Genomic DNA, 20,570 nt, shown 5'->3' with positions numbered 1-20,570 from the left:
CTTCCTGAACCACTCTTTCTACCTTTGCTATTAACAAGACTGATAGATTTTCATGGCACATGTGCTGAAGCTGGGTATAGAAGGGCTTCATAGATCAGCTCCACAGCTTCTGGGGTATCCCTCACCTTATCCTTCCCATTGTGATGCCCTTGGGCCATGGTGAAGGAGGTAGTTGGCCATGCTGTGCCCTTCTTTTTCTATTGTAAAACCTGTGCTGAGTTCCTCAGCCTTGCCACAATCTAAGACATTTGGCTCCTTCCTGGAGATCCCATTCTGGATCCAAGGATTTAAGGAGCTCCAGCCTGACCCTGAAACTCTGTGTCAAGTCAGGTCTGGCCTTGCCTTTGTGTCCCTTGTTGGGAGACTGGGCTTTGGCTTTGTTCCCAAGTTGTGATTTTTACCTTGCCCCTGATTCTGGTGACTTTCTCAGTTCCTGCCTTGGTGTCTTACCCCGACCCCAGCTCCTCTGGAATGGCTTCTTCCTTTGGACACTCAGCACGGAGAGACAGTCTTCCCTCCACTCCTGGTGCTTTGTCTTGGACAACCCTCCTCTAGCATTGAACCAGCTGCTTACTTAGATAACCAGCATTATCTGGAGCCATTGTTTTCAGATACCCTGTCTCATGGAGCAAGTGCCTCTTAGTACCACAGCATGTCATTTCAGCATGAATTGATTGGGTACACTTATTTGGAACTTGGCTATCTGGCCTTTTACCTATCTAGAACATGGTGGAGAATCAAGAAACATTAAAAAATGGAGCCAAACATAGATGTGGCAAAGTCTAAGGATCATATTTTTTCCTCTTAGGAGAAGGCCTTAGGCCCTCAGAGGCATGTACTCTTACTTTAGACACGTGGCTAATTGGCTTTTAAGTGCACAATAAATTAGCAACAGCCAATTGTTCACAATAGGGAGAAATGACAACCTATTAGAAAGGTGGAGGAGGATGGGAAAAATGATAAATGCATAAAGGAGCTGAAAAATTACATTAAAGATTCTGGAGTGATTTTAGCATTTTAAAAGACACCGAGAGCATCCCTGAAATACAGAATGTGCACGATGGCGACCCTTAGTCATCTGCAAAATGTCCTTATAATTTTCTCAAGATGGTAAGGAAGAATGCTACTATACATTTTAAGATGTCTACCTAAAACAGCTAAAATAAAAAGATTTCCATGTTTATTCAGGCTAAACCTTTATTCATTCATTCATCTAATATTTAATGAATGCCTTGATGTGGCATTGTTCTAGGTGCTGAGAATATGTTACAGAGCAAAACAGACAAAATCCCTGTCCTCTTGGATATTAATCTAGAAGACTGGGCTTTTCAGAGAAAGTAATTCTCCATGACCTGAGAGGGTCAAACCTTTTGCCTTTATTATTTTTAACAGACCGTATAGGACATTTTTCTATATTGTGAATAGAGGATTAAATGGAAGAGATTATTTTTCAGATGCTCAAAACTGACTCTATGAATGTCATAAAACACATTGAAAGCCTCTGAGGTGCTTGACTTACTTAGAGTATTTCATTTTTCATCACAACAGGTAGTAGGAAGCGCGGTTTGTTTTTTGATGGTGGGGAAATGGCAGAATAGAAAGGTGCAATGACTTGCCTGAGGTTATACAGAGTTTAGTGACACTCTTGCATGCCCATACTAGATGATTTCTCATTTCCAAGGTCAAGTCTTTTGGTTAGGGACTGTCATTCAGTCCGTGTAAAGAAAACGGGAGGAAAATGCCAAAATTTTAAATATAAAGGGTGAAAAATTGAGTGATTTAATGTTTGTATAATTTGTCCTAAAATGAATTCCTCATCTGTGGTTTTCTGGGTCAGACAGCAGACTTGAGATCTGTTTGTATATTAGTGGCTTAACTGGCTCTCTTAAGGATGTAATTTCAACTGTAATTTTCCATTTTTCCCCCTTTCCTCTGGCATCCTTATAGAAAGTTCTTAGCTGTTATTTGAGGCTTTCTAAAAATTATCAAAATGAAGTAGCTACTGAGCTTTTATTTTGGTCCTTAATCAGAAAGGACTGAAAATGATGCTTCTTGGTGGTGAATTCTTTAGATAGTCTTCACCTCCAGCTGAACCCCTGAAAGACTATGAGTTCCAGCCTGGCCAGGCGGCTACCACTTCTCCAATAGGTTCTGCTTGCATGAGCAATCATTTTCCCACGAAAGCACAACGCCTTCATGTACAGCTTTCCTTTTACCTGGTATTCAGTTTGTGACGTTCTGCTTGGAGAGTGAGCATTTGATTTATTATTTTTACTGAAGGTCATTTTTATATAGGGCTATGTCATATGCTTTACATTTTAGCCCTTGGAGGATGTGACAAAAGGCTTTTACTACTCGATTTCAATTTGTGAAAACATAGGTTTTTCGGATTAGAACTCTTATGTCATACTGCTAATAAAGCCAAAGGGTTGAAATATTATTAAAAACGTTCCTTTTTGTCTCTCTTTTTAACATCATGGAATTATGTGCCTTTTCAAGTGTTAAAGGAAAGTGATACCCATTGGTTTGCAGTATTTTCATGGTAACATTTAATATGCTTTGTTCATAAATGGTCTCAATTATAATGATCTCTGCATATGAGAAACTCTACACTTAGGAGATAGAGAATCATGAAACAAAATGCTCTGTCATTTTTATTAGACAAGGCAGAGACAGTAAAGAAAGAAAAGAGGTAGCCCACAACTTCATTTTTAAAAAGCTGTTACTGGCCAGGAATGGTGGCTCACACCTGTAATCCCAGCACTTTGGGAGGCTGAGACAGGCAGATCACTTGAGGTCAGGAGTTCGAGACCAGCCTGGCCAACATGGTAAAACCCTGTCTCTACTAAAAATTCAAAAAATTAGCTGGTGCTGTGACGCACCCCTATAGTCCCAGCTATTCGAGAGGCTGAGGCAGGAGAATCACTTGAACCCAGGAGGCAGAGGTTGCGGTGAGCTGAGATCATGCCACTGCACTTCAGCCTGGCTGACAGAGCAAGACTCTGTCTCCCCACCCCCTCCCCACCAAAAAAAAAAAAAAAAAAAAGAAAAAAAGTGCTGTTACTTAAGGAAGTACGTTAGCATTTCTCTGTCTAAAATAAGAAAAAGCTACCTGGCATGTGGAATGAGCTCATGATGTCTTTGCACTTATTTGAATTTTTGGCTAGAGTGGGATTCAGGGTTGATGTTGGACAGAATATTTCTATGAGGACGGAATTCTGTGGGAGGTTTACTGGGTTTTCTCAGTGTGCCCAAGACGCTGCTGACTCTTTTACTGTCCTTGTCATTGAGCCAACTATCGTTTTTATTTTGTAAATGGCAATGACCATTAAAAAATTGAGAACTTTTAGTGTCTTTTAAAAGAAAACCATATAATTTTTAAGGAGCCTATAAAAGCTGACCTGGTAACTTTGATGTAAGTATTTTGTCCATTTTGTCTGGGATATAGAGTCATGGGTTTTGATTTCTTGAACTTGGGAAATGTTATTTTCTAATCACCCTCAGGGGTCTGGAAAAGGTTAAAGAAAGGTTCCCATATTATAAATGATGTGAAGGATTCTAGTGCCCAGGAGCATCCTGCCATCTCTGGCTAGAGACAGAGATGGGGAAGACAAGACTAGCCCTTTACTGGATGGGTGCTAGAGCCGAAGACTTTCTCCTTCTGTGAGAATGCCCTGAGGGAAAGGGAGGAAATCCACCCCATGTTATGAAGTATTTGTTGCAGCTCTGACTTCAAGGATTGTGAAAAATGATACTAAAAACTCAAAAACGTTGATGCTATCATCAAACTCTGACAGTGCATGCTGAAAACATGCTGGGAAATTCCTTTCAAGAAATCCAGGGTGCTTTCTGCGTAAGGAACGGCTATCAAAACAAAAGATAGCGGTTGAATTCAAAGTGCTTCAAGAGAGGTATTAGTTGGGATACTTATTTGGTCAAAATTAGAACACAGAAGTTTATTTTACTCTCATCTATAATGGTCTGAGCATAAACAAACCAAGGCTGAGAAGATGACTCCATGATGTTGGGGATAAAGTTTTCTTTTATTACTATGCCATCTCTACCACATAGCTTCTATCTTTCAGCTAAGGTAGTTGCTCCATCTTCTATCACTATGGGAAAAGGAAGTAGGAAAGAGGAGGGCAGGCTCCTTTCTTTTCCTTTTCCTTTTTCTTTTCTTTTTAAAATAAGAAACATGATCTCACTATGTTGCCCAGGCTGGTCTCAAGCTCCTAGGCTCGAGTGATCCTCCTGCCTCAGCCTCAGGCGTAGCTGGGACTACAGATGCATACCACTGTACCGGGCTTCTGGCCTCCTTTCCTTTTAAGAACATGACCTGGAAGTTGAAAACATCTTATTCCATTAGCCAGAATCAATCACATAATTAATTTTCTACAAGGCAGGCTGGGAAATGTAATCTTTAGGGAGGCAGCCATGTGCCTAGCTAAGGCTTCTGTTACTATAGAGGAGAGAGAAGACGGATATTGGGGAGACAGCTAGGAGCCTCTGCTACACCGGGATAGTGACATTTGCCCTTCAGTGTTCCTGTACTGCTGTGGCTTTCAGGCAAATTCAAACTTGACACCTTTTTTTTTTCTTTTTCTTATTAATACAGTATTTGTCTTTCCTCTATCAAACCCTGAGCCAACCATGTTCCCCAGGCCATCTGGGGAGGTGCAGGAAAAGAAACATACAGGGCTGACAAGACATGGGAGAAAGAAATATGGGAGGTGGAGACAGCTGCTTCACATGGGGAAGAGGATGAGAAAGGCCACCATCAGGCAAAAGAGCCCCATGGTTTCCTAGAAGGTAAAGCCTAGAATGGTGTAGGAGAAGAGAAGAGCTGTTGTTTCAGAGAAGGGTTCCTGGCATAACCAATGATGAGGCTCCCAAACACAGTCGCAATCCCAGCCCCAGAGCCCGCCACCCAAACTGTGGCAGCCCCAGCCCCAATGAACTTGGCTGTTGTGTCGATGTCCCTTGAAATGGCGCTGCTTTCCAAGCTGCGGCCAGGGACAAGTGATGTAAGGGGACGTGAGACTGTCAAGCTGCTGAGGTTCTCACCTGTCAGTGTCTCTGGTCGTTTCAGCACCACTGCAGGTAGCAGATGGCTTAGCAGCTGTGAGGCGCTCTTGACCAAGGAGGGAGTGGAGACGAACTTGGAGCAGGTGTACATTTTCAGGGGGTGAGGGGCTGTGGCAGGAGAGCTGGGCCCAGTGCAGGGAAGACACAACACCTTTTAAAGAGGCATTATTATTCACAGACAGCACCAGAGCATATCATGCAATATGATATCTTGCTTAATGTATTGTTTAGATATCCATGTTAGGAAAGTAAATTTTGAATGTATTGTTAACGTTTTTTGTTTTTGTTTTTGTTTTTTTTTAAAAAGAGTCTCACTGTGTTTCCCAGGCTGGAGTGCAGTGGCGTGATCTCGGCTTACTGCAACCTCTGCCTCCTGGGTTAAAGCGATTCTCCTGTCTCAGCCTCCCAAGTAACTGGAATTACAGGTGTGCTCCACCATGCCTGGCTAATTTTTAATTAGAGACAGGGTTTCACCATATTGGGCAGATTAGTCTTGAACTCCTGGCCTCAAGTGATCCACCCACCTCGGTCTCCCAAAGTGCTGGGATTACAGGCATGAGCCACCACGCCTGACCTGTCAATCTTAACTTAAAAGCAACTGTAGTTTCTTCAAACATTCTTCTGTGGAAAGAATGCACTCATTTTGGTAGGTTGAAATTTTTACGTGGAATTTCCGTTAGCACAAATCCATATGCCTTAAAATGAGAAAAGGCTTCAGAAAGGGCACCCACTAGGGGGTAGGTCAAAATTGTTCATTCTGGATGGGAATTTGATTCTGGAGTTGTCAGTGGTCAGTAAATAGAGTTCACTTCATGATGTTGACTCTAGGAATGGAGCCAAAACACTACAACCTCATTTATAACTTCCCCACCTCTGTGGGGAATCATATTAATAAGTAATTTTAGGGCCTGGGTTCTAAGATAATTTTATTAAAATAAAAAGCTGTCTCTTGTTTCTCTACAGGAAGATACTGCCAGAAAGCTCTGCCATTTATTCTTTCTGGCTACTTCCTGTCTGGATTTTGTTTATTGCTCTCTGCCCAGAGTGCTGTATCAGAGGGAACTACCGTATGGCTAGGAAGATTTGTTTGTATAACAGTGTGTGAATATTTTGTCCTGGCTGGTAGGAAGTAAGCTGTTTCTCATAGACTCTTATTGTAAAGCCTAGCACATATCATACATTATAGATTTTTAGTTGTGATTTCTAGTTGCATGTGAATTTGCATTTTGCCCTCGGTTTTTCTCTTATCCCATCACACAGAAGAGATGATTTCAAGGTGTGAGTTTTTTTCAGATCCTGTTTTCTTCATAAGGATGAACTAGACTTGCAGGCTATCTCTTCTGGCCATCACTGCAGTTAGCAGACCCTGTCTCTTGTTTGATATGAGACAAATGTTCTTGCTGTCTTAGTAGTATAACGTCTCAAGCATGGTTCTGATTTTTTGTTTAGCAACGAAAAGTCTCAGATTCTCTAGGGTCCCTTGTTATCACTCCTTAAACACTTTTCAGAAGGCTCAGCAGTAATAACAGCTACTATGGAAGAAGACAGGGTGTGTACAGTCATCAAAGCTTTATCTTTGGCATACAGACTTATGTTTTTAGAAAAGAAAACAATTAGAAAAGAAACATTTTTTTTAAAGAAAAGATTGTCTATCTTTTTTACTTTTTTTTTTTTTTTGGTTGGCAAAAAAGCATCTGATGAACTTCCCTTTAAAAGATTGTTTGGTTACAGCATGGTACTGGTACCAAAACAGAGATATAGACCAATGGAACAGAACAGAGCCCTCAGAAATAATGCCACATATCTACAACTATCTGATCTTTGACAAACCTGACAAAAACAAGCAATGGGGAAAGGATTCCCTATTTAATAAATGGTGCTGGGAAAACTGGCTAGCCATATGTAGAAAGCTGAAACTGGATCCCTTCCTTACACTTTATACAAAAATTAATTCAAGATGGATTAAAGACTTAAGTGTTAGACCTAAAACCATAAAAATCCTAGAAGAAAACCTAGGCAATACCATTCAGGACATAGGCATGGGCAAGGACTTCATGTCTAAAACACCAAAAGCAATGGCAACAAAAGCCAAAGTTGACAAATGGGATCTAATTAAACTAAAGAGCTTCTGCACAGCAAAAGAAACTACCATCAGAGTGAACAGGCAACCTACAAAATGGGAGAAAATTTTTGCAACCTACTCATCTGACAAAGGGCTAATATCCAGAATCTACAATGAACTCAAACAAATTTACAAGAAAAAAACAAACAACCCCATCAAAAAGACGGCGAAGTATATGAACAGACACTTCTCAAAAGGAGACATTTATGCAGCCAAAAAACACATGAAAAAATGCTCATCATCACTGGCCATCAGAGAAATGCAAATCAAAACCACAATGAGATACCATCTCACACCAGTTAGAATGGCGATCATTAAAAAGTCAGGAAACAACAGGTGCTGGAGAGGATGTGGAGAAATAGGAACACTTTTACACTGTTGGTGGGACTGTAAACTAGTTCAACCATTGTGGAAGTCAGTGTGGTGATTCCTCAGGGATCTAGAACTAGAAATACCATTTGACCCAGCCATCCCATTACTGGGCATATACCCAAAGGATTATAAATCATGCTGCTATAAAGACACATGCACACGTATGTTTATAGCGGCACTATTCACAATAGCAAAGACTTGGAACCAACCTAAATGTCCAACAACGATAGACTGGATTAAGAAAATGTGGCACATATACACCATGGAATACTATGCAGCCATAAAAAATGATGATTCATGTCCTTTGTAGGGACATGGATGAAACTGGAAACCATCCTTCTCAGCAAAATATCACAAGGACAAAAAACCAAACACGACATGTTCTCACTCATAGGTGGGAATTGAACAATGAGAACACATGGACACAGGAAGGGGAACATCACACACCGGGTACTGTTGTGGAGTGGGGGGAGTGGGGAGGATAGCATTAGGAGATATACCTAATGCTAAATGATGAGTTAATGGGTGCAGCACACCAACATGGCACATGTATACATATGTAACAAACCTGCACGTTGTGCACATGTACCCTAAAACTTAAAGTATAATAATAGTAAAATTTTAAAAATATTGTCTGGTTTAGGTCTCTGTTTCTAGGAAAAGTAGTCTTACCGTTTTTCAGGCAAGGCCACTGATGAGTGACTTTGCTCAAGGTCATATAAGATAGTATAGCCTGTGTTCTTTATTGGACCACATTCTTTTCTTTCTTTCTTTTTTTTCCCCCCCTCAAATTAACAGTCACACTCATGGGAATCCCACACAAATGTGAAACTCCTGAACCATATTCTTTTCAATGAGTTATATAGCAAATGACTCTATAGATGACCAAAAGGTGGTTATATGCCCCAGGAGATACATTAGCATTTTAGATAAAGTAAGAACCTAGAGAAGGCAGGCTCCCTCTACAGCAAGTCCTTCCTGCTGGGGCCTGGTCTTATTCATCATGGTGTCTCTAGTGCCAAGCTCAGCACCTGGCACGATGGAGTCTGCAGCATATGCTTGTTGGCTGTTGAATTAGTGACTATGAGTTGGAGGACGACAGTTTAACAAAAAGGAGAAAAGATTTGAAAGTGAAGTTTTCTCAGGCAGCCTAAGGAGTGTTGGATCAGCTTAGATGCAGAAAGGAAAGAGATTATCTGCAGAAGTCTGGGAAATCATGGTGGGCTAGACAAGAGGAACCTAGATCGGGGGAATTTAACAAGGACCTGTCTCAAAACTGGATTTTTAACTCCCGTATCTTCCAAGTACCTTTGTTTTTGTTTCTTAGGTTTACAAAGTTATTCTTAAGGTTGAGTCTGTTGCTATGTTGTGTTCTTAGTGTTTAGCTCTGGGGGGGGGACACAGAAGTATATAAGTAAGCAGGAGCTACTCAGGGGAGGCCTCTGGTAGGAGCTGCAATGCTGGACTCAATGGCCCAAATTTGCATCTCTGGGTCTAGAGTCCTGGGACCATCCTGCTTTTCATGTTTACTCACCCAGTTCATTAATCTTCCTAGACAATAAAAACTTACATTATTGCCTTTGTAGGAGGACTGTGCTTAAGGCTGCTTTACCTAGTCTTTAAGAGCCTAGAAGGAAACTTGGCAATGTCTTTCTGTCTAGGCTGCAAGATTTGGTAGGTGGTTGAGACCTGAATAATGGAATCCCTGGCTTCTTAGTTTTAGTGTGTTGGAAGTTCTTCAGAACTCCCAGAGCACTTCATGAATATCTACTCAGAGCAAGCATTACATTTCTATCCTACAGAAAGAGATACTGAAACAAAACAAGAAGACACATTTTGAAACACCATTTAGAAGAAAATGGAGCAATCACTGATCATTAGGGAAATGCCAGTCAAAACCACAAATGAGATACCACTTCATACTCATCAGGGTGACTATCTGAAAACCAGAAACAGCAAATCTTGGTGAGGATGTGGGGAAATTGAAGACCTTGTGCTTTGCTGTTGGGAATGTAAAATGGTGCAGCTGCCATGAAAAACTGTGTGGTGGTTTCTCAAAAAGTTATATATAGAAATACCATTTGATCTAGCAATCCTACGTCTGGGTATATATCCAAAAGAATTGAAAGCAGAGAGGTGAACAGATATTAGTACATTCATGTTCATAGCAGCATTATCCACAATAACCAAAAGATGGAAACAACTCAAACGTCTAATGACGTATGAATTGATAAACAGAATGTGATATATGTGAATATTATTCAGCCTTAAAAAGGAAGGAAATTCTGGCCTAGTAAAGAATTCCCAAAGTAATCCCAGCACTTCGGGAGGCCAAGGTGGGTGGATCACTTGAGGTCAGGAGTTCGAGATCAGCCTGGCCAGCATGGTGAAACCTGTCTCTACTAAAAATACAAAAAAAAAAAAAAAGGATTAGCCGAGTGTGGCGGCACATGCCTGTAATCACAGCTACTTGGGAGGCTGAGGCAAGAGAACTTCTTGAACCTGGGGCAGTGGTTGCAGGGAGCCAAGATCGCACCACTGTACTCCAGCCTGGGTGGCAGAGCAAGACTCCATCTCAAAAATAAATAAATGAATAAATAAATAAATAAAAATAAAAATAAAAAGGAAGGGAATTCTGACACATGCTACAACATAGCTGACCTTGAAGATATTATGCTAAGTGAAATAAGCCAGATGCAAGAACAACTATTGTATGATTTTCATTTATATAAGGTACCTAGAGTAGTCAAATTCAGAGAGACAGAAAGTAGAATAGTGGTTACCAGGGATAAAGGGAAGAGGCAATGGGAAGTTATTGTTTAATTGGCACGGAGTTTCAGTATGGGATGGGGAAAAATTTCTGGAGATGAATGATGGTAATGGTTGTTTAATAATGTGAATGTACTTAATCCCAGTGAACTGTACACTTAAAGATGGTTAAAATGGTAAGTTAAAAAATTTTATTTTTTTGTGGGTACATAGTAGGTGTATATATTTGTGGAGTACATGAAATGTTTTGATACATGCGTGCAATGTGAAATAAGTACATCATGGAGAATGGGGTATCCATCCCCTCAAGCATTTATCCTTTGTGTTACAAACAATCCAATTATACTCTTTTAGTTATAAAATGGTAAATTTTATGTATACTTTACACAATAAAAAATTTGTGCAAAAATATTGAATTGTTTTAAGATACTAAATAAAAGAAAAAGGAACTGAAGAAAGTCATGATTGTTTTTTTCCCCGAAGTTTTATAATAATCACTAAAAAGCTGACTGTTACTGTCTGTTGATTCTTTTAATCAAGTAAAAAAAAAAAAATCTGTGTTTCTGTGTGCTTTTAATTTGTTCTTTAAAGAATGCCTCTTAAAAACTACTGTCATACCAGACTGAACTGGTAAATATTTAGCTTTCCCAGGTGGGTCTACATGGTACTCACATTTGTCCAACTGACTTCCTTTGCAAAATGATCTGAAAGAGAGCTAATCACCTTTACTATAAAGAAATCCCACACAGTGATAGCTGCCACCTCCAAGAGAGTCCTGGAATCTGCTTAAGCTCAGGCACCTGAAATTTTAAACACTAAACCTGTGCAAGGAGAGTGCTTTCTTCTTGGGGATTGGATTGGTGTTTTCACCTATTCTTCCATTTTTTTTTTTGAAGATGAGCTGCTTGTAGAGGTTTGGAGACATCAACTGACTTCTCTCTTTTCTGTACCTCCGGAGGCACCCAAAGCATGAATACAGTTTTTTTTCTTCTTCCTCTCTCTTTATAGACTTGGTCTTTGATCTGAGATCTATGAGAAGGCTGAAGCCCCCTTACAGGACAGTTTACAATTTACTGGGAGTACATGGAAGTCCTGGACTAGGGTGATGTGGCTGCCTCCCATTGCACAGGAGCGATTAGCTTAGGATACGAGCTTCTTGACTTGTTTATACACAGGGCCTTACATCCTCCCCTTTTGTATGCCATTTTCTGAAACACCAAGGCCTTTGTTTTAAATCTATTCTAAGGGGGATTAATGTATTTGTATATACATGAAGCCTTCTTGGGAAAGAATCTTAGAAGTGTATTTTTTAAAAATTCAAGCCTGAAAAGTAGATGTTTAACTTCAGGTTCATGACATATTTTTTTTCCTGTTCATCTGTCTCAATTTGATTTATTTCCTGGTGTAAAGACAAATGCACTTTGGTTTTGTTACTTTGATGTAGATAACTTGTGTTCAAGTTGTCTTTTGGCTCTGTGTGCTTACATTTACTTTTTATAAAGCCGTTGGTATATGGAGAACATCTAAATTTTGGAGCATTAAAGGTGAAAGGCCTTTCAAAGACACATAGTCAGAAACACATCATAGAACAGCAGGAATCTTTTGTACTCATGCTCCTGACAGTTAGGGATCTAGTTTTAACTGTTGTCAAGTTTAGACACCTAGTGATTTAGAAACGAGCCTGGTCCACTGTTGGACAGTCACTAGAAACTAGTTCATTATCTGAAATCTTTCCCTTTTTAATTGCTTAGGTCTTAGTGTTCTGCCATCTAGAGCATTAAATGAAAATGGTTTGAATCCAATGATACTATAAGCTTCGAAAAGAGGCTCAAATTACAGATCAATCACACATTTTCTCACAAACCACATATACAAAAGACAGCCCCTGTTAAGAAAGTATAAATTCAGAGTATCTTAAGAATCCCCTCCAAACAATTTTCTAAAGTTAGACCAGATAGATTAAGATTCCTTATTTTTAAACTGCACCCAGGCATTACGCTTTTCAAAGGCTCCTGCAATGTACAGCACAGATGCGTGATTAAACATTTCTTTATTTGGTGAACGTCTTACATGAAGCACAGGGTCCTTCCTGCTCTGGCTTTCATTATCTGACTCCAGGAGCGTCGTTGCCTTTGTCAGGGCTCCAGCCCTACTGGCTCTGGCTGGCTTGTCCTGGCCGCTGTGTAGCTGCCTTCGATGGGGCAGCCTGGCTGGGGAAACCCAGGGGGCCGCCTCTTACCACACTGTCAGTGGCAACAGCAAAGCATGTAACAGCCTAGGAAAAAGGAAGTTCACAGGCAGGCCTGTAGTTCTTCTTTTGTTTTGGGGCCATAACTTACAATTTACAGATTCTGAATTCCAAAACTATGATGTTTAATGCAAGTCATGTTAGGTTTATTCCTTCTTGCTAGAAAAGAAGGGATACCTAGCTTATATCCAAATAGGAGCTTGCATGGTTGTTAATTTGGTTTTTCTTTCAGAGTTGGGGTGTGCCCACAGCAAGTGATTTACCTCTTGGTGAATAAGGCCCCAGGCTGCTCTGTTGTGCCTGCCTTTTTTTGTCACTTAGCTTGTGTTTCTCACATGAGTGTTCTGTGTATGCTGAGGTGACTACTCAGGAAGCTGAGCTTCCAAATGATGGGAGCCCAGCCCCAGGAAGCGTAACCCCATAGACAGGGCTCTGTGAGGAACAGGCAGCATTCCCATCCTACCTCTGGTGTCTGCTTCTCTCTGAGTGTCTTCTTCATTCCTTCCTTTTCTAAAGACCGCCTTTCCGACTTCTTGGACCATAGTCATGTAACATATGGCTACAGGTTCAGCCAAAGAGAGACTGACGCTCACTCTTCATCTCCTTCTCACATTCTCTGGACAGGGAATCTCCTTGGCTGCCCTGAGCTGAATACTTCTCTGGTTCAGTTAACTATTGCCTTGGGCCTCAGGGCAGCACCTTGGACAAATAACTCTTAGGAACTTGATTTGTAGATGTGTTTCATGGATGGAAGGGGAGCATTTTGGAAAAGGCAGTTAATCTGATAGGTGTGCACCCCTCTGGGGACATGATGAAGTGCCACAGTACAACTAGTACATACGCCTAGAGTATCAATTTCCCCCTTAGTTTTAGAAGAAACATGATTTTGATGTTAAAGCACATATATATATGTGTGTGTGTGTATATGTATGTATGTGTGTCTATACACACACAGTAAGGTGGAACATACTCCTACAGTATCAATTTCCCCCCTTTTAGAAGAAACATGATTTTAATATTAAAGCAAATATATATATGTGTGTGTGTATGTATGTATGTATGTGTGTCTATACACATATACACACACACTAAGGTAGAACATTTGCAAGAATTTTAAAGATAACCATAAGGGAGAATAATTAATTTTGTATTTAAGAGATGCTCCTCCGCTGTTAGGACACTTTGGTAGGATAGTTCAGAAAGTACTGACATTTCTGGCCAATTACAGGCTGGAGTTGGAAGTTTTTTTTTTTTGTTTGTTTTTGTTTTTTAAGATGGAGCCTTGCTCTGTTGCTCAGGCTGGAGTGTAGTGGCGCTTTCTCAGCTCACTGCAGCCTCTGCCTCCCAGGTTCTCCTGCCTCAGCCTCCCGAGCAGCTGGGATTACAGGCACCCACCGCCACGCCCGGCTAATTTTTGTATTTTTAGTAGAGATAGGGTTTCGCCATGTTGGTCAGGCTGGTCTCAAACTCCTGACCTCAGGTGATCTGCCCGCCTTGGCCTCCCAAAGTGCTGGGATTATAGGCGTGAGCCACCGTGCCTGGTCTTGGAGTTGGAAGTTTAACATGATACCATGTTGAGTTATTGAGTATTTTTCTTGTTTTAGTTACGTGAGGCCAGAAGATTCACTGCTTGTGTATTACAGAATTGTGTACAGAATACTCCCATTGTGGGTGGCTGGGCTAAGAAACGTTAGTGTAATCTTTCAAGAACCCTGTGCGGATTATGAGTGTGTTTCTGGAATAAGGCAGAATAATGTGATTTAGCCAGTGTTGGAGGCATCAGTGGGCTTGTAAATAGTTAACTCTTTCACTTGCAGCCCACATAGAGTCGCCTGTCTGTATCTCCTCATAGCCCACTTCACATAGTATGACTTTGTTTTTCTGGGCCACAGAAAGAAGACAAAACTAACTGCAGAGCTTTCTCTTTACCTAGGTGAGATTCCAGCAGAAGTACTTTTCTGTGATTTAAACACCTACATGGGAATATCTTGGAGAGTTAGGAAAGAATTGACATAGGAGATGTCTACATTAATATCTTTCTGGTCTCAAGTTCTTACAGGTTTCTTTTTATATGTATATTCTACATATATATGGAATAAATATATATAGCATAATTCATATTAGTAGAATAATGCAGAAATCAACATTATTGAAGACATTAAACCACCTACTATTTTTATTGACGTATGTGGAATATGTACGTGTGTGTGTGTGTGTGTGTGTGTAGATAATATATAGCAGTAGGATAATGTGGACATTGACATTATTGAATACATTAATAAACTATCCACTATGTTTATTGATATCCTAGAATAAGATTCTAATAATCTTAATAACTGAGATAATGTCAGTCTCCTAACTGACAGTGAGAAGAATTCAAAAGCCCTCAGTAGATAAATTGGGAATGCCACCAGGTTTTTTAATGAACCCCTTTTAATTTTCCCTGAAGTATAAAAATCATTTCCTCAAGACGTTAAAGAAAAGCTTGAAAAAATAAAATTACTCATGGTTGTACCATCATTATACAGCAGCTGTTTTTTTGACTTTTATTTTTCTGAATAAACAAACAAAACCACTATCACAGCAACAAAATCTTTGTAATAGGACTAAGAATTCCTGAATACTTCAGGGAACATCCCGAGGATAAATTAGACTTACGAGTATTGATAGTGGATGCCACGTGATCTGTGCCTACGGTCAGCTTACAAAGAGCTTTTAAAGCAGTCAGGTACTATAAAAAGTCAAAAATATTTGTTTCTGGCCTCTACTTTTTTTTAGGTAAAGGATTAATTAAGGGTGTAAATTATCTTTCAGAAACTCTTTTCAAAGCACTGCAAGAGTAAATACAGGTCTTTTGCCTAACAGCATTTAAAAATCAATATAAATATTAGTCTTATGGTTCTTATAAAGATTTAGTTTAAAAAGAGAATTTTGCAGCTAAAATATTTGAACACTTGGGGAATATTTAAAAAATATAGTGGCTCATGCCTGGCGTGAGACAGGCTGAGGTGGGTGGATCATGAGGTCAGGAGATCAAGACTATCCTGGTTATACACGGTGAAACCCCGTCTCTACTGAAAATGCAAAAAATTAGCCGGGCGTGGTGGTGGGCGCCTGTAGTCCCAGCTACTCGGGAGGCTGAGGCAGGAGAATGGCGTGAACCCGGGAGGCGGAGCTTGCAGTGAGCCGAGATGGCGCTACTGCACTCCAGCCTGGGCGACAGAGACTCCGACTCCGTCTAAAAAAAAAAAAATTACATATATATATATATTCAGGATGCAACCCTAAGGATTTTGATTTGTTAGACCTTTGGCAGGGCGGGGCGGGTAGGGGGGAGCAGGAATCTGTATTTTAAGTTTCTCTTAGGAATTCTGGTTTGGGAAAAAATATTTAGGTAACAGAAATAGGTAACAGGCAGAGTGGTGGAGTCCAAAAGTGTTTGTATACCAATGCGTGTTCTTTTTTTTTGCTGAAAGATTAAATAGTTTTAGTGTATGTGTTATTTTAAGAAGTTTTTTTCCTATTTAAGCAAAACAAAATCTGAAGATACTGCTTTATTCCCCCTCTGATTTTGTACTTAGCAATTTTAGGATAAAGACACAAAAGATATTTTATCATGGCTATTATTCCCATACTGAAAGAATAATTCTTCATTTAGAGAGTGTAGTTGCTTATGAAAACAAGGACTGATGCATAAATGTTAATATTACTCTTAGAATTTTCAAATATAGCAGCCCTAGTATGTCTTTTGAAGGAAAAAAACTAAGTAGTGGAAACATTCGTTTTCATATTTTTATAGCTAAGATTGACATTTATGCCTCAGTTGTTGAAATTTGGGAGGTTGAGGAAACAAGCTGGAATTTGGGTCCGCCCAAGTGTAAGTCTAGACGAACCAGTCATTCAGTCTGCATTCAGTTTGCAGAAATAAAATTAAGCCAACTTTGTTTTGAAATATGTGAATCACAACAGCACCAAGATCCAGAAAGATTAATGGGCAAAGAGTAAGAACAGATTTTTCACAGGAGGAAATACTTGCAAGCATGCCTATAGAAAAACACTCCACTCCAAATCAAAGAAATGGAAGGAAGAAAATAATGAGAAACCATTTTATGGCTATTAAACTAATATAAATATAAATAAAACAAAGCTGATGTGATATCTTCTTTGTGCTGATGTGAGTATATTCTTACATTTCTGGCAGCAATGTTAATTAGTTCAGTTCTTTTGGAGAACACATTAGCAGTGGATGTAAGAAGTCACACAATTGTCCAGACTCTTTGACCTAGTAACCCACTCCCTGGAATTTATTCTAAAGGAAAAAAAAGCTGTAAGAACAAAGATATTTATTGTGCTGTTATTTCTGATGATGATAAATGAGAAAGAATTTGGATAGACAACAGGCAAATAAAATATGGAATGTTTTTAAGCTACTCAGAAACATATTCAGGAAGACAGTGTAAACCAATAAAAAGGTTTGGAAAAAAGCATAGTAAAATGTAAATACGTGTATTATAATAAAATATATAAAAGACCTATCAAGAAATAAACATCTTTGTTATGGTTTTAGCAATATATGTGAATTTAAAAAACATTTTAAAATATATTGGTAATAAATAAAATACATTTTAAAAGAAAAAGTATAAAGCTTGTTAACAACAAGAGTTTTTCTTCTTTCTTAGCATAATGCAGTGAAGATGGGTGAAGAGAGATGTGTTTCATCTGAAATTTGAAGGGCTTTACAACTCTTCTCCTTTAACTAACTTACCACCCAAAATGAATTCTGTAGCCTTTGTCACCTGTCTTTTCTGCTTCTACATTTTTGCAGTTACCCACGTAAAGTCTTAGCTGGCTCTGGGGTCAGACTGTCTGGATTTAAATCCTATTTCTACCACTTATCTGGGTGTAGACCTTGGAGAAACTGTGTCACTACTCTGTGCCTCAGTTTCCTCATCTGAGAAATAGAGATAATAATGGCCTCTAGCTAGTGAGAATTAAATGAGAGAATGCACATAAGGTGTATAGTAAGGTGCCTGGTACTAGATGTGCTCAACAATATAACTATTATTCCTCACCTACATTTGGGAGGCACTCCTAACTGCCCATCACACTTTCTTCCTTGCTAACAGACCACAGTTTTATTCAGGCATTCAGCTGCAGTGTGGCCAGCCTCAGGGGATGAATGAATGAAGGCTTCTCTGCTAGTGGCAGTCCTATTCCCATTTGCCACAAGTTGGTTGGAAGTGAGCATGTGACTTTGTTCTGGTCTATGAGACTTCATGGAAGTCAACTGGGGTCTTCTGGGAAAGATATTCCTCCCTTATAAGAAACAGGTGCAGGGAGATATGTACCCATTACCTCTCCCTGGCCCCAGCTTTCCTGCTTTGGACATCCTTGTGTGATGATGTGTTGTTACTGCAGCTATCTTGCAATCACAAGGAGATGGCTGCCAACAACCAAGGCTGGCAGAGCGAGAAGATGGTCAGAGCCTGGACCTACGATGACATCACCAAGCCACTGAACTACCTGGTCACTGACCTACTGAGCCTAGGACCACTTACCTCTAGAGATTTTGTTAAGAGAGATAAATCAAATGTCCAAATTGCTTAAGCAAATTTTAGTTGGCTATTCTGTTATGTGCAGTTGAAAACACCCTGCCTGATAAGACTGTCATTGTCTAATGCAATTTTAAAATTATGCCACCACAAAGAATTTCATGAGTAGATTATGATTTCTGGAATAAGTCAGCACTCTTCTATTAGCCTTTCACTTTCCATGTTAAGATTTTCATTACATGCTTTTAAATTTTAATCTTAATAACTGTCTTATATATTTTAAACCTAGACGCTTCTTTGAAAACTACTTTGATAATGAAAGTAAAATGTAGATGGACTTTTTTGCTTTAATTATCAACATGATAAATATTCTCAAAATAAATGCTGTAATGAAAGACATTTTGGTGAGAGTGAATGTAAACCTATAACTCTACATTGACGATCCTCCTGCAGCTGTGATAGGATTATGGCTTAAATATTTTGAATTTCTGTTTAAAAATAAACTTTAGTGCAGCTGATGAGGAGATTATGTGTTTTATTGAGTGTGTTTGCTGAAATTACATCTCTAAAATAAATAAGATGTTGTGTATTTTCTTGTCTGTGTTACAAAAACTTTTTGCTTCCCAGTGTACTGTTTGAATAAAAGTATGTTGGTGGCCACCACATTCTCCCACATGTAGAGCAAAACTGGGAAGCTCTTCCTCTTTAATAATACCGATCTTGCCCTATTTCAAGAAGGTTTAGTGACTTGATAAAAATTACTTGTCAAATGTGTTTTCTAGTGGGATTTTCTTTTAAAAATTTCTTTTTTTATTTCTTTACATTTTTTGAGACAAGGTTGTACTCTGTTGCCCAGGCTGGAGTGCAGTGGCACAATCATAGCTTGCTCTGGCCTGGAATTCCTGGGCTCAAGCGATCCTCCAGCCTCAACTTCCCAAGTAGTTGGGTCTTCAGCTGCGCACCACCATGCTCAGCTAATTACTGTATTTTTTTTGTAGAGATGGGGTCTCACTGTGTTTCCCAGGCTGGTCACAAACTCCTGGCCTCAAGCCATCTTCCCATCTCAGCCTTCAAAGTGTGGGATTACAGGTATGAGCCACCTCACTCGGCCAGCTAGTGGGATTTTCATAACCAAGATCAGCTGTATACCACACTTTTCTTATATATTACAGAATTTTCAAGAGTCTTTCTTCACGCATAGCTAAAACTATTAGTTCTCCCTAAACAAAACTTTTACTCAATTCCAGCACCCCCACCATCACCACTTCCTGAACTACACATACTTCAGTATCTCCTGCCACATGGACACTGCATGCTACCCCTGCTTTGACTTCCTCCCCCTCGTCTCCCCAGAGAGCCTCCTATGTTTGCAGCAAGGATTAGTTTCCACAGCAGTCCTCCATAGCAAGTTGGTCCCCGCATTAGAAAGAGTTCTCCACAGATACAGAACCAATAGGAGCTATATCTATGTCTCTATGTCTTTCTCCTCTCTCTCTCAATCTCTCTCTCTCTCTTTCTATATATATATATATACACACACACATATACATATATGTATAATATATATAAATATGTATTTAAATTATAAGGAATCAACTTACATGATCACGGAGGAATTATAAGGAATATATATATATATATATATATATATATATATATATAATTTTTTTAATTGTAAGGAACTGGCTCACATGATCATGGAGGCTAGGAAATCTCAAATCTGTAGTGTGGGCCAGCAGGCTCTAGTCCCCAGAGAGCTGATGATGCCGTTCCACTCCCAAGGCAGTCTGCTGGAGAAGTCCGTCTTGCTTGGGATGGCCAGTCTTTTTTTTTCTATTCAGGCCTTTAACTGATTGGATGAGTCTCACCGACTTTATAAAGGGCAACCTGTTTCACCCAAAGTTCATTCATTTAAATTTAATCTTATCCAGAACCCCTCTCCAATTTGACACATAAAGTGAACCAGGTTAAAGATAATTGCGTTTTGCACTCTGTCCCTGCAGCAGCAGCGGGCAGGCAGCCAGGAGGGACAAGTGTGGATATGGCTACTTTCTTTTTCTCTGCTTCTGTGCTGCTTGAGTAGTTTTTTGGGGTGGAGGGTGGAGGTGGGAAGGGGAATGATGAGGAGGGAGGCCGTGTCCCTAGTGATTAGTTGCTGCACACACTTGTTGGAGTGAGTGTCTTTAAGTCCAACGGGGAGCCCTGTCCCCAGCCATTTCCCGCTTCACCTTGGGCTCCTCCATTCCTCAGCCAGCCTAGTTTGGACTCTTGGTCTGAACTGAGCAGAACTTTCCTCTATCATGACAGAGTCTGTATGTGTGGGGAAGAGACTGTAGAAAGTGACCACTCTTCACAGCTGGGACCCTTGGGCCTGATTTGGAGAGAACCTTGGGTTCTTGTCTTGCCTCCATTGTGTGGTTTT

The 20,570-nt window shown here is 39.9% G+C and overlaps 1 protein-coding gene and 1 pseudogene across 5 annotated transcripts in view; one reads left to right on the top strand and one right to left on the bottom strand.

The window, feature by feature from the left end:
* Positions 1-20,570, top strand: part of ANKRD44 (ankyrin repeat domain 44) — a 348,412-nt gene that overhangs the window by 45,317 nt on the left and 282,525 nt on the right. The window lies entirely within an intron of this gene.
* On the bottom strand, positions 4,662-5,266 carry LOC129531933 (ATP synthase F(0) complex subunit C2, mitochondrial-like; annotated as a pseudogene).

This window comes from Gorilla gorilla, chromosome 11 (genome assembly GCF_029281585.2).
Source record: "Gorilla gorilla gorilla isolate KB3781 chromosome 11, NHGRI_mGorGor1-v2.1_pri, whole genome shotgun sequence".
In the NCBI taxonomy this organism is placed as follows: Eukaryota; Metazoa; Chordata; class Mammalia; order Primates; family Hominidae; genus Gorilla; species Gorilla gorilla.
Note: the sequence above shows the minus strand (reverse complement) of the source record. Positions and strands in the feature narration are given on the sequence as shown.